General features: G+C 43.0%; 1 pseudogene; it reads left to right on the top strand.

Annotated features, from left to right (window-relative positions):
- Positions 1-836: 836 nt before the first annotated feature.
- On the top strand, positions 837-14732 carry LOC136465562 (probable xyloglucan endotransglucosylase/hydrolase protein 26; annotated as a pseudogene).
- Positions 14733-15542: the final 810 nt, after the last annotated feature.

Raw genomic sequence — 15542 nt, 5'->3', positions numbered from 1 at the left:
ATTAATATGTTATAAGAAAGTGCTACAATATCCTTGTTTTGTAGTAGTGTGTTTAGATGTAAATTAGTACAACACTAATCCACTTTTATATAAATCTTCCCAAGGTCCTTATCACAAGAACACTCTCATATGTTCTTTATCCCTCACATTCATCAAGTGAGCTCGCCTCCAATTCAACCGATGTTCTCTCGTGGGTTATTCTAGGATGTGAGCAACGCGTAAGAGTAGACATGATCATTCTCAGTCATGGGGGCTTCATGGTAGGCAGGTAGCCCACTATTATTACCCTATTTTGGATACTTACATACTATTGCATGACGGAGCATGACGGTTTTGCTTTTCATATAAAATGACGAACAACATAATCATGTCTCACTAAGATAGACCAACTCACCTGATTAATATAACCATAGCCCTTACCTAATCAACGAATTGGGACCACTTAATTGCTTATTTCGCTAGTTTCATTAGAAGCCGAGTGTGAGAAGGGAACCCACTCTCGCGCATGTAGGAGCTACACCAAGATAACTAACTAATTAAAACCCTACAAGGGTGTCAACTTGACTCAATTTTCTCAATGTGGCTAAGGACCAACCTCAATTTGAGTTAATAAAGTAATGATCAATTTGGTAATCTCTATTTGAGCGAGGGGTAAGGTCACTGTGAGTGTTGAATCTCAAGTGATGTAGCTTGTGGAGTAGCTAAGGACCGTTCATGAGATAGCGAGTTTGAGTAACCATCCAAGAAGACCACATATCACAAATGGGTTGGTGAGCCAAGTACCTATGGTGACTCGCTTATCGAGCAGATTCGGCATGAAGGGTGACGCGGTGTAGATGCGATGGCTTTATACAGAGAAGCAGTACATCTACGGGACCATGTCAACCCTCATCCAGCTCGTGCCAGGCAACTTGGCCGGCACTGTCACCACATAATAATACATAAGTACTAGCAGTCTACTTTAATTTGAAGTCTCACTCATACAGGGTGCGTTTGATTTGAGGAATAGAGTGGTCTATCATTTTCTCACTCCTTAGTTTTGTATTTGGTTTGTGGAATGGAATGAGTTGATCTATCACCACTTCATTTCTCATACGCTAATAATTAGTATATGCATGAGTAATGAGTTGGTTCCACCAAAATTCATAGGATTAATTCATAACGCATCACCTCATGATGTATGGGGTGACTCCACAAACCAAACACACCCATATAGTGTATATCAATCCATGATTTACTCCATATGATGACGATGATGATGATGATCTGCTATATGTAAACAAAAATTCAGGCATCCTCTGTGTTGGCGACAACCATGACGAGATCGGCTCTGAGTTCCTAGGCAATGTGAGTGGCCAACCATACACCTTCCACACCAACATCTACGCCGATGGCATGGCCAACAAGCTAGGAGATTCAGTTCAAGCCCTGGTTCCACTACGTAAAAAATGATTTTTTGCAACGGTTTGATTTTTTTGTAGGGGCGGCTGGTGATGGAGCTGCCCCTACAGTGGCGTGCTCGGGTGCCCAGACACCAGCCGCCCCTACAAATAGAACAACAGGGGCGACTGGTGTTACGAGCCACCCCTACAAATGGGGTCTGATTTGTAAGGGCGGCTCAATCACCAGCCGCCCCTAAAAATGCTATTTGTAGGGGCGGCTGGTGATTGAGCCGCCCCTACAAATGGCCCCGTATTTATAGCTCCGATTTGTAGGGGCGGCTCAATCACCAGCCGCCCCTACAAATGCCCACCATACAAAATAGATGCAGCACCTTCTTTCTCATCGGGTCACTCACTCCAACCCATGAAAGAAAGGTGGGGAGGCCTTGGGCACCTCCCAAAAATTGCTCTACTAAGGGGGGAAGGTTTTGGTCTCAAATCCTTTGGTGGAGAGGTTGTAGAAGGTAAGAAAATGCTATTCCATACTTTTTTTTTGAAGTTTTAATGGTTGGTTAGTGAGTAATTAGAGTTTTGTTTTTCTCTCTCTTCTATGGTGCTTGAGCTACTTATGAAGCAAATTAGACCCAAGTTTTAAATGTACTAGGGTAAATTAGGGAGGGGAACAAGATCATACCCTTATTTGGTCCATGTTTCTTGTGATTTTAGTGAACAATTAGTTAGTTTTATGGATGTTTCATGTGCATGTGGATCTAGATCTAGGGTTTGGTTTTTTTATTAATTTTGTTTTTGTAAATTTATGTTTGATGAAATTGGACTAGGGTTTGTATGAAAGATATTGGGTAAAGTATAATTGTTGCTAATTGTTGTCTTTAAAATTGTTTATTGTAATCAATAAATATGTATTTTAATTATTTATCGATAAATGGCCCATTAATTAATTTTCCTTTACCATGGTGTGTTTGTATGCTTCATGTAATTATATTAGATTTATATTCATATATATCTGAAGTATATACAATTATTCTTAAGTAATTATTAATTTGTTTCATTTTTATATATATCTGAATACATAGTCCTTTAATGTTTGTTTTGTTGTTGTTGTAAAAGATGGAGTACAGGAACTCTTGGATGTATGGTTCGTTAAGGTTCAAGGCAGGTTTCCATGAAGAGGTGGATAAATTTATTGAAGCTGCAAAGAAGCAGGCAACGACATTGAAAGAGACTAAGGATACAATTATTTGCCTATGTAAAGATTGCAAAAACCGTATGGCATGGACAGATGTGACTATCATCAGATCATATTTGATTATGTGAGGATTTGTTGAGGACTACATAGTGTGGATTCATCATGGTGAAACGGTTATTGTTAATGACGAGGATGAGGAGGAATATGACGACGAAACAATAGAATCCCTGTCCCAATATTCAGCAGAGCTTGATGCATGAATGGATTTTGAGTTTGCCAATGAACAAGGTGGTGATGCTGGTGGTTGGGATGGTAACGACAAAGGTGCTGCCAATAATGATGGTGGAGCACGTGTCGGGGATGAAGATGATTTGGAGGACATGATTCAAGCCCTTGGACCAGAGATTTTACTAAATAGCCCGAAAGGTTTAGAAAATTTGGAAAGGGTGACAAAAGCATCGAAGGAGACTATGTATGGTGTTGAAAAGGGTTGTCCGACACATTGGACATTGCTACGTTTTGTGCTTGAGCTGCTCATCTTGAAGGCTAAGTATGGCTGGTCAGACTATAGTTTCAATGATCTATTGCATCTCCTGTCATGGGTGCTGCCACAACCAAACTTAGTTCCCACCAACACATACCAAGCGAAGAAGGTCATAAGTCCATTGACAATGGGGGTTGAAAAAATCCATGCATACCCCAACCACTGTATACTTTTTCATGGCAAAACGTTCAAGTCACTGGATAAATGTCCCCGGTGTGGGGCTAGCCGGTACAAGAACAATGACCTTTACAGCGGGGACAAAGCCTCCACGAGGAAAAAGAGGAATAAGAAGGGTATAAAAAAGGTGGTACAAGAATCTTAGCCCCTAGAGAACACTCCATTAGGCAACGATGCAAAGCAGAGAAGAATTCCTGCCTTGGTAATGTGGTACCTGCCAGTGACCGACCGCTTGAGATGTATCTTCCTAAACCCTAAAGAAGCCGCACTCATGACATGGTGGGATGATGAGCGCAAGGTGGATGATGATAAGATTGCACACCTAGCTGATTGTAGTCAGTGACAAAGGTTTGATGAGAAGCACAAAGAATTCAGCGATGACCCAAGGAATGTACGGTTTGGCTTGAGCACCGATGGAATGAATCCCTTCAATGAGAGGATGAGCGACCATGGCACATGGCCAGTGATCTTGACCATGTACAACATCCCAACATGGTTGTGTCAGAAGAGAAAGTACCTTCTCCTCACTATTCTTATTTCTGGCCCTAAACAACCAGGCATTGATATAGACGTGTTCCTTGAGCCTTTGATGCAAGAAATGGAGAGGCTATGGAGGCATGGGGAGAAGATATACGATGTGTTCCGAAAGGAGGACTTCATATGTAGAGCAATAATATTTGTTATTACCAATGATTACCCCGCATTGTTTGCTTTGTCTGGACAGATCAAAGGGAAGACAGGATGCTTGGTTTGCTTGGATGGTACTACATGGGTGTACCTGGATGCATCCAAGAAGATAGTTTACCTAAGGAACCAATGCTTCTTAAAGATAAGTCACGAGTACCGCAGCACATTATTCTTTAGATTTTATGACAATGCCCCGAAGATTGAACCCCCTTCGGAGAGACGTCATAATGGAGAACACGTGTACAGAATAGTGAAAAACATACGCGTCGTCTATGGAAAGAAGAATTCGGATGGGACGAACAGAGATAGAAGCACACCTCCTGTCGAATGAGTACCTTTCAAGAAATAATCGATCTTCTTTCAGTATCTGCCTTATTGGATAGACTTGGAGGTCCCCCATGCCATTAATGCTATGCACATGCAGAAGAATGTCTTTGAGAGTCTCATTGCTACCTTGATGGACACAGGCAAGTCAAAGGATGGTCTAAAAGCACGGAAAGACATGGTGCAGCTAAACGTGATGCCATATCTTCACCTAGTACTTGAGGCTAATGGAAAATACACTCTGCCCACGGCGTGCTTCAACCTAACACTAGACGAGAAGAGAGCTATATGCACTTTCCTGAGGGGGATCAAAGTCCTGACTAGGTTTTCAGCAAATGTGAAGAAGCTAGTGTCGATGAAGGACTTGTCAATAACACACTGCAAGGCACGATTGCCATGTGATGCTGACAATGTTTCTACCTATTGCAATCAGGGCTATAAAGCCAGAGTTCTTGAAAATGGCCATCACCTACATGTCCTACTTCTTTTCAAAGATCTCACAGAAGACGATTGGCAAGCAAGAGCTGAGTGACCTACATGAATTTGTGGTGGAGACACAAAATCAACTGGAGATGCGTTTACCTCCTGCTTTTTTTTGATATAATGCCACATCTCATGATTCACATGGTTCATCAGATACAGGCGCTGGGCCCTTGCTACTTGCATGAAATGTGGTCCTACGAGCGGTTCATGTCGGTTCTAAGTCGATACGTGCATAATCAAGCATACCCAGAGGGCTCCATGATAGAGAGTTACAGTACTGAAGAAGTCGTCGAGTGCTGTCAAGAGTACCTAAAAGTACAGAAAGGGATTGGTAAACCCGATTCTCATCACAAGGGTAGGCTGGCTGGGAAGGGCACCAGTGGTAGAAAAGTGTTCATCGACCATGATTACAAAGAGGTGAGTCGGACGCATTACAGTGTCTTGCAGAGTACACAACTGATGCAACCGTACATTGATGAACACTTGGCTATCATTATGGCGGAGAGAAATAGCCGTTCGGATGATTGGGTCATGAACAACTCAAGCAACGACTAACTACATGGTTGAAGGACCAAAACATACCGCCTAGAGAAACCATAGACTTTATTACCATTAGTAGGTTAGTGGAGGGGCCATCGAGACAAGTGACATCTTGGAATGTTTATGACATCAATGGGTATATGTACTATACCCACGCAAAGGATATTAAATATGTGAACCAAAACAGCGGTGTTCGAATAGAGGCTATCGATGGATTAGGGCGAAAGATCCTATACTTTGGCATCATTGAAGAAATTAAAATTCAAATTTTTTATTTTTGTTTTTTTGTTTTCTATATTGTTTTGAGTACAATTGTTTATATATATATATATTTCTTCATATATAGAATAATACAAAATATTATATTTGTGCATATACACAATTGTTTTTATATTACTTTTATTTTGGTCACAATTGTTTTATATATACAATATTATTTTTATAATACAGAATTAAACATTTTAAAAAATTAAAATATATTTCTAGGGGCGGTTGGATCAGGAACCGCCCCTACAAATTTATTTGTAGGGGCGGCTTCTTCATATATAGAATAATACAAAATATTATATTTGTGCATATACACAATTGTTTTTATATTACTTTTATTTTGGTCACAATTGTTTTATATATACAATATTATTTTTATAATACAGAATTAAACATTTTAAAAAATTAAAATATATTTCTAGGGGCGGCTGGATCAAGAACCGCCCCTACAAATGCATTTGTAGGGGCGGCTGGATCAGGAACCGCCCCTACAAATCATCCCGTCTATAAAACAGAGGGTGCACGGGTGTCGTCTTTATTTGGGCGCTCTCTTCTCCTCCGATGCCGTCAGGCTGCCCCGCCGACGTCGGCCCACGCCCCTTCCCCGCCGACGCCGTCACGCGCCCTTCCCCACAACCACGCGCCCCATCTCCGCGCATCTCCCCGCACCCATGCCCCCTCGCCCCCTCCCGCACACCCTCCTCCTCACCCACCCTAGGGTTTCTAGAGGAGCGGCGACGCCGCCGGTGAGCGAGGAACCTTCAACCTCCGGTGGTCCCGCACCTAGCCCCCGACGCCCACCCCCGTGCGTCGACGATGCAGGCTCCTGGCGCCCCGCGCCCGGCCCCTGCACGCCGACGACGCATCGGTGGTTGACGGTCGTCTTCAACCTGTGCGCGTTGCCGGCACCTCGTCTCCAGCCTCCACTAGTCCCCACCACATCTCGATCTACAAGGACGGCAAGTGCTTATTTTCCTCACCCTTTCTCTCCCTCTTCTCTATTGCGTGCATACAAGGATGCCTCCAGTAGGCCTTGTTTTTGTTTGTCTCGACAGTAACCACGGCATGTTTGTGATAGCCTACTGTTTTTCATGTATAATTTAAATTTGTTTTAAATCTTTTATGATGCAAACCTTTATAAATTAGTCAGAAATAACATGACTCACCATCACTAAAAGGCAGCTTGCATTTGTTGCAATCCCTAGAACTTAGGCTATGTGTTTAGCTGAAACCACATAACTTAAGCTCTGTAAGTGTTTGATGAGAAACTAGATAATCATTTCCAATTTCAGTTTAGCACTGTATGTGTTTACAGTATTGTTTAGCACTGCTCGGCCATTTTAGTTTCAAATACATGCATCTTGGTGCAATCTATCGTGCTTGCTTCTTGTTAAACCTCTCGGTTCGTTGTGTCCAGTTAATTGATTGATGCTTGAGAGAGAAAGGAGCGACGCCTAATTTTGCTACCTTAATTTGAATTGGTACATATCTTTATCTTTATATCTAGCTATTTGGCCGATTAGAAGTGATTGAAAATGTCAAAATCCGTTATCAATTTGTGGTCCAATGCTCCAACTAGTAAGGACTAATAAGGAGCTAACTAGTCCAAAACAGTGCACCATCATGACTAATAAGTTACAGTCCGTCATGTGTGTTTTCTTCTCCGTCTCTACCTTTCCAATAGGATAAAGTCACATTATCAAAGCATTACTGTGTTGTATATATCCCCAACATTATTGAAAATCCTAGATCTGCATGAACGCTTATTAGAACGGACAGCTCTATCTATCTATGCTAAGAAGAAGGTATAGAAATTACAAACCATGCATACACACTAGTTTATAGTATAAGCAGATAGAAGGGAGAATAATCACAGAGAACATCAGTTAATTGCATATTTATAGTTGATTTATTTGTTCAGTGGCTAGTGAGAACACTAAAAGGTAGTATGACAACACAAAAGAAACTTGATTGGGTTTACAATGATGCACAAATGAACTGGAACAAAGGTCCCCACCCAAATGCAAGGTTTTTCTTTTCCCTTCACCCTTCAGCATCGCTGTCTTTCTAACAACATGATAACCACAACTCCACAAGACCTTGCCAAACGCAATGTTCTTTCTTTCTTGCTATCGCTATCTGTCCATCAACAAGCTCACGACGAGTCGTGAAGATAACCCTGGCCAACACGCAACTCAATTCTCATTTCATGCGGTTCGACAATATTGATCTATCCCAACTTCTCATTATTTCTGTTGAGTAGTGTTAGGTTACTAAGTGTTGACATAGTGTATCCGATTTCTGAACATAAATCAGAAGCGATGTTATGCATTGGACCTAGCTCTTGTCCAATAGGAGTAAGTTTTTTTTTGCATATAATTGATAGCTCAGTTGATGGTATAATTTTTTTTGGAAGCCACGTGTCGTCCATCAAATTGGACCCCTTGTCAATGAAATTTTGTTCCATTATTTATGATCAAATTAGGATGGCATTGTTTACATGCACCTAGGAATGTAAGTGGCTAAGTGGATACCTAATAAAGATGTTTTGTGGGTCAGCTACTCTAGTTCGTTTCTTCCCCTTCATGATGGCTACATCCATGTTGGACTTACATCCCTACATTTGGCTTGCTGCGCTGCTGCGCAAAATTTCCAATTTGACTTGCAAAACAATACTGTAGAACATAATTTGTTAATAATGACCACTGCAATTCTAGACTTACTATACTGTAAACAATACTGTTAGTTTCTACTATTACTATATTTCTCTTCTCTCTTCTCCCTTCTACTCACCTCTCTTCTCTATTCTCCTCACCTCTCTTACTACTCCTACTACTCCTCTTACTATGTTGCTTTTTTTGCCAAATCTCCCAGGACTCGCCCTAGACTTGTTGTTCTATCTTTTGCCATCAGCTGCAGCACTATGTTTGTTAAGTAGTTGTTGCTTTTTTGCCAAATCTCCCCTCTCCTCTCCTCTCCTTTGTTTTGCTGATGATGAAATTATTCAAGTCCATACATTATATGGAATATGAGCTGATGATCAAGAACTTATGAGGAACTTGGCATCATTAGCAGCCGCCCCTACATTACCTTCTCCTCTCTTCTCTGTTATGATGCCTTGATGCTCCAAGTTCAAGATCAGATGATGATTGATATGTTTCTGAGGCCTCTACCACTGCTACTACTCTTTATATATATATAATCTGTCATTATAGCACCTACTACTACCACTCTACTGCTAAGTGGTTGCTGCTCTTACTCTACTACTACCACTCTACTGCTACACTTACTCTACTCTACTACTTTCTACTCACTACTACTACTTGCTACTCCTAAGTGGTTGCTGCTCTTACTCTACTACTACCACTCATTCTCTGTTTTTTTTTTGCTTATATATTGCTGGTGTGTAGTGGTTGTTGCTACTACTACTACTATTACTACTCCTACCACTACTCCTACTAGTACTCCTACTCCTACTACTACTTTGTTTTTTTTTTTGCTTATATACTGCTGGTGTGTAGTGGCTGTTGCTGCTGCTACTACTACTCCTCCTCCTCCTACCACTCCTACTACTACTACTCCTCCTACTACTACTACTCCTCTTACTACTCCTACTACTCCTCTTCTTACTACTCCTATTACTCCTCCCTGTACTTGCTACTCCTACTACTGCTCTTCTTTCAGTGATGCTCCTACTACTACTCCTAAGTGGTTGCTGCTCTTACTCTACTGCTACACTTACTCTACTCAACTACTTTCTACTTACTACTCCTAAGTGGCTACTTCTAGCTACTAAATGTTGGCTGCTGTTGCTTTTTTGCCAAATCTCCTAGGACTCGCCTAGGACTTGTTGTCCTGTCTTTTGCCATCAGCTGCTGCACTTTGTTTGCTAAGCAGCTGTTGGTTTTTTTGCCAAATCTCCCCTCTCCTCTCCTCTTCTTTGTTTTGCCAATGATGAAATTGTCCAAGTCCATACATTATATGGAATATGAGCTGATGATCAAGAACTTGTGAGGAACTTGGCATCATTAGCAGCCGCCCCCACATTACCTTCTCCTCTCTTCTCTGTTATGATGCCTTGATGCTCCAAGTTTAAGATCAGATGATGATTGACATGTTTCTGAGGCCTCTACCACTGCTACTACTCTTTTTTTTGATATATTATTATTTTATAGGACTACTTTGGTTTATAGCCCTTTTTGATTTCTTATACCTTCTCGCGTACCTAAAGCACACTTTCTTGCATCTACTAGAACAAAGCGTGAAATAATGTCGCAGACACCAGATAGTGTAGCCCAATGCCCTGAGTATGATGAGCACCCAACCAATGAGGAGCAAGCACTAGAGGACCAGATAACTTAGGAGCAGTTCGATAACGAGTTAGAAAAGGATCTAGAAGTGATGCTTACTCAGGAGCAGTGTGACGAGGAGGAAGGGGGAGCAAAAGGAAGAGCAGGAGAGGCTGTTGAAGGTGAAGAAGAAGAGGATGATGATGATGATGATGACTCAGAAGAGGGATATGAAAGTCTCGAGGATTCTTTCCCACGTAAAGCCAGAAGGAGACCAACAGAGGAAGATTTGGACAAGGATTTTGACCTGAATGAGGAGGTAGGAAAAAAGCCTTAGCTTGTAAATTTTGCTAAAGCTTTGGCTGTATTACCTCTGCTAACACTTTGACCTATCATATATACAAGTCCCTCCTGAAACTCAGAAAAGATGACGTCGACGTCTATGACATCTTGCTAGACAAGAGGGAGTAGAGGAAAGGAGAGCAGAGGCAATAGCCATAGAGACGGATCACGATGCCTCTGCTCCACAAACTCAAGACACAACCACGACTACCAAGCCTAAGAGGAAACGAGGGGATAGAAAAGGAAATCTATATCCAGATAAGGCATGCTATGTGATAACAAAGGTTGGGCCAGCAGGGGAGATCCTTGAGCCGAAGGAATTAAGAGGAAAATTCCATAATGCGATTGGGGCCCTAGTAAGAGATAAATTGAATCCAACAATCCCTAACTGGAAAGAGGTACCAGAGAACACAAAGAATACACTATGGGATAGGCAGTTGAAGGTCAATTTTAGATTTCTAGAGGGTAAGCACAAATTGGTAAAAAAATGCTATCAAGATGATGGGAGAGTCATTCCGACGTTGGAGGTCGGAGCTCCACACAAAGTATATCCAAAAGGGGTTAATTCCCTTCAACGAGTTCAGCAAAATAACTCCTAGTCAATGGGAGGAGCTCGTGGCTTAGAAGACTTCACCAGAGGCATTGAAGCTCAGTGCCCGTAACACCGAGCTGGCGAAGAGGAACAAACACCACCATCATCTAGGCCCCGGTGGCTACTATGCCAAGGAAGAACAATTTAGGAAGATGGACGAAGAGGCCGTAGATGCTAGGAATATCGATGTGACGAATTTGAAGGTACGCTCAAGGAACTGGATATATGCGAGGAGTACAGAATCATCCGGTAGTAATCTTAAGTTTAATAAGCCAGAGACCCAAGAGGTTGTATCAAGGATACTAAAATATGCTGAAGACAAGGAGAAGGGCTCATTCAATCCTTCCAGAGAGAGGGACGAGCTTAGCCTTGGCTTGGAAAATAGGAGCACACAAGCCACACCAGGGGGCTAGGGAAAAGGATGACCTAGAAGCAAGGATTCGAAGAGGACAGGCACATGTACAAGAAACATGGCCAAGACCGGGAGACTAGTCTTGAGCTCCAAGTGAAGGCTCTAGTTGTGAAGGCGCTGGAGGAGCAAGGACTATCTATAGAGCCACGGATATTAGAGACGCCGCCAGAAGAACTGGCATTAGTTGGTAGCCCTCCGAAAGTTCCTAGCAGCCAAGGTTCCACTACAGCCACAACCCCAGTCGATCGCATACGGGAACCAACTAGTTGCACCTTGGTGTTTCTCAGCGGCTGGTAGAACACTGTGATGGAGGTGGCAACGGGTGTGGCACATCCTCCCGGTGGCTTACACCACAATAATAAGATACCTTCGGACTATGCTAGGGTCAAGGTGCATATAGTGAAGCCCGAGTTCATGCAGTGGAGGATAGACTATGCAACTCCTGAGGGGCTGGTGTTACTCGGAGACGTTATGGGGCAGTTCATCCTCTGACACAAATGGGACATTATATTGACTGCTTCTTCGTCGCCTCCCCCTCTCCCAAATTTGGAGCGAGTTGTTGAGGTCGGGGAGATATTTTCACCATCTCGTGACCCCCACATTCCTGAGATGCCACATTCTTCCCCACCTCCTAGCGAGCATGTGCTTGATGAGATGCCACAACCTTCTCTAGCTCATACCGAGCAAGTGCATCATGAGATACCATAGTCTTCTCAACAAGCACAGCCGATACATGAACAACGAATGCCTCCTGAAGAAGTTGCAGCACAAGAAGATGAGGACATGCCTGAATGGGAACTTCAAAAGAAGCATCCAATCACCATAAGGCCAGTTTATGTTCCGATCAAAGACGTCTCGTCGGTGTCCAAGTGGTATTCCCATGACTAGCTCAAGCCTGAGAACCAAGTTAAAAAAGTCCCATCATGGGGTTCTAAGGAGGCCGTCACTAACAAACTCCACCAAATTACAAAGCAGTATCCAAATGTTGATGCCATCAAATGGTCAAAGGATTGTCCAAAAACATATGAAAGAGGCAAGCCCTTCCTACCAAACTGGGACATGCAGCGCCTACCACTTGGAATGAGAAGGTTCCATGATTGGTACTTGCGTGTTCTCCCAATGAACATAAATATCATACAAGCATGCTTTCCCACCAGCACATTTGGAAGCCTAGCCGGGAAAATTGTCTTTGACTTCAATGACATGCAAACATGCTTTCACCTGGGAGAAATGGAGATGAATCTAATTCGCACGTGGTGCCTGTAAGTCCTTGTCCTCTCGATATGATATGAATATAATCTTTGAATTTTGTTGTAACTAACCCACACCGTGATTTGTAGAATGCAAGTGCACATTGTCAAATAAATGCCAAGTGTAAAATTCGGGTATGTGGACCCTCAAGCTATAGCCCAAATAAATTTCAATTACCCTAAACGGTGGACACTTGATGCCAAAGAGCTAGCTGCTGCAAAGACTCTTCGGGAGAAAGAGCACATCCATACGGCGAAACTAAGGGAAGAGTCCCTTAAGGTTACGGCATACATTGCCCTGACTTTCAAAAATCTCCAACAACACTCTACTATATGGCTACCATACAACTTCGAGTAAGCTCAACTCTATACTTAAAGCTTTGTTCGATATATTTTATTCGATGCAAAAGAGTTTATCTAGTTCTATGATTAAATCCATATAGCAACCACTGGATTTGTATAGCCGTCGATGTCGGGAGGAGCATGGCATGGGTCTTTGATTCATTAGATAAGGACACGGTGACATACAAAGACTTCATATCGATTCTCAAAACGTATGCATATCGACAATCCTCATTAGCTTATATGTTTATATACATACTTGTAACGTTCACTTTTGGATACTAACAAGTTGTATTTGCTAAAATAATTCGAACAGGGCATTTAGGTTCTATGTCACTAATCATCATGGAAGGCATGATCCAGTAAGGAAGAAAAAGCTGGCTATAAAAACACTATCCATTACATGGCTGTCAAAAGCATTACTTAATATTTTCATATGCAAAACACACAGTGCCCCAAGCAGAAGCCTGGGAGTGTACACTGTGGATACTATATATATTCTATAATGAGTAACACCGGTACCTACAGGAGACACTCCTTAAGGGTAAGTTTGAACCTCTTCACCCATAGTATAAAAACTTCATAAATGGTATGAAATACTAAACCGAAACTTGTTCTCTTGTAGTGGAGAGAAGAGAAAGGAATAAAAAAAGACCCATACAAGGATGACCAACTCTTAGAGCTCATCGGCGACCTTTGCAACTTTATATTGGACCAGATTCACGTCAGAGGCGCCTACCATGACCGAGAGTCTGAGTTAGGTACAAATCATCAGTACCAACACCTTCGTGAGACTGAAAGACTAGCTTTAGGACGTTGATAACAATGTGTATAAAATTTATATATTTAATGATGGATTGTATATATTCTTGTGAATTGGACTTGTAATTGTAGTTTATAGAATACTCTTGTGCTTGTAGTCGCGGTCGCGGGGCGTTCGGCAACGCGAACGCTGGTCGCGGGGCGTTCGGCAACGCGAACGCGGTTCGGAACGCTGGTCGTGGGGCATTCGGCAACGCGAACGCGGTTCGGAACGTTGGTCGTGGGATGTTTGGCAACGCGATTTTGAATTGTAAATTTGAATTTTTTTTGCGGAAAAACGTACTGTAGGCACGATTCTAGATTGAACCGCCCCTACAAATACCTGTCTGTAGGGGCGACTGATAATACAAACCGCCCCTACAAATTGATTTGTAGGGGCGGCTGGTAATACGAGTCGCCCCTACAAATCGATTTGTAGGGGCGGCCTAGGAACCACCCCTACAAATGCATGATTTATAGAGACCTTTGCGTAGGGGTAGCTGGACAAACCGCTCCTACAAAGGGTTACCAGTCGCCCCTAGAAATGCTTTTTGTAGTAGTGTTCGACCCCACCACCAGCTACCACAACTACACCATCTCATGGAGCCCCTGCATGATCGTGTAAGCCATACCTATACCGGCCGACGTAGTACGTTCATTATGAGCTAGAAGAAAAAGTGACTTGAAATGCACATGCAGGTGGTACGTTGACAGCATCCCCATCCGTGTGTTCCGCAACTACCAGAAAAGCTACGGCGTGGCGTACCCAACGAGCCGGCCCATGTACGCCTACTCCAGCATCTGGGCGGCGGAGGACTGGGCCACGCAGGGCGGCCGCGTCAAGACCGACTGGTCCAAGGCGCCCTTCGTGGCCAACTACCAGGAACATCCACCTCGACATCTGCGAGTGTGGCTACGGCGGCTGCAGTACCAACTGCCCGGCAGCGGCTGCGGCGCCCAACAATGGGGCATGCCAGCTGAGCCCCAAGCAGCGGGGGCTGATGAAGAGCCTGCAATCTACGACTCTTGCGTCGACTCCAAGAGGTGGACCAACAGCATCAAGCCAACAGAGTGCGGCCTGCCACAATACTGATGATCCATTACAGAGTCGCTATACATATATACCTTCACGTGTCTTTTTGGGCCGTGACACCAGGAAGGCCAAATGGTCTCAGTGGTCCGTTATTATTATATATGTTTGTTTGTTTGTTTGTTACTCATACATGGAGTGAAACTTCATTTTCATGCTTCTTTTTTTAAACACACTACTACACAAGTTATCTGCGGTGGGTAAAATCGGTTAACAGGCGGGCAAAGCATCCACCTCTGCCAAAAGGCATGTGTTAATGTGGCTTTACGGAGGCGGGCACCCTAGCTGCCTTCGTTAATCACACTAACACAAGATGACCACCTGTGTTAATAGCCTTCAACGGAGACGGGCTTCTTATGGCGTCCGCCTCCATTAAACCATTAATGGAGGCAGCAGCCGCTACTATTGAACTGACTTTCAGTGCCGGTCCATCACTGTTGGCTTCTTAAAAAATAGACAGTGATAGTGTTTGCCGACCTAACACTACCAATTTTTGGCTAAAACCGATGGTGATAGGACCAACCGACAGTGATATTTTGGTCAATACTGTCGGTTTTAGCCACGAACCGGCAGTGATATTGGGTCATCATTGCCGGTTTGTTGCTTGAACCGGCAGTGATATGTTGCACGAAAAACTTCGTAACTTTCTCATACGATGTCCGATGAAGACGAACTTTATACTAATTCAAACTTTTTCATTTGATATCGTTAGAACATCCAAATATACACCACAAGATTTTATAGAGTTAATACCAAAGGAGTACATATGCTCTATAGTCACAAATGAGTGTATAGTGGTAGTTAAGGATCTCG

The sequence above is a fragment of the Miscanthus floridulus genome, chromosome 7, assembly GCF_019320115.1.
Source record: "Miscanthus floridulus cultivar M001 chromosome 7, ASM1932011v1, whole genome shotgun sequence".
Taxonomy (NCBI): domain Eukaryota; kingdom Viridiplantae; phylum Streptophyta; class Magnoliopsida; order Poales; family Poaceae; genus Miscanthus; species Miscanthus floridulus.
Note: the sequence above shows the minus strand (reverse complement) of the source record. Positions and strands in the feature narration are given on the sequence as shown.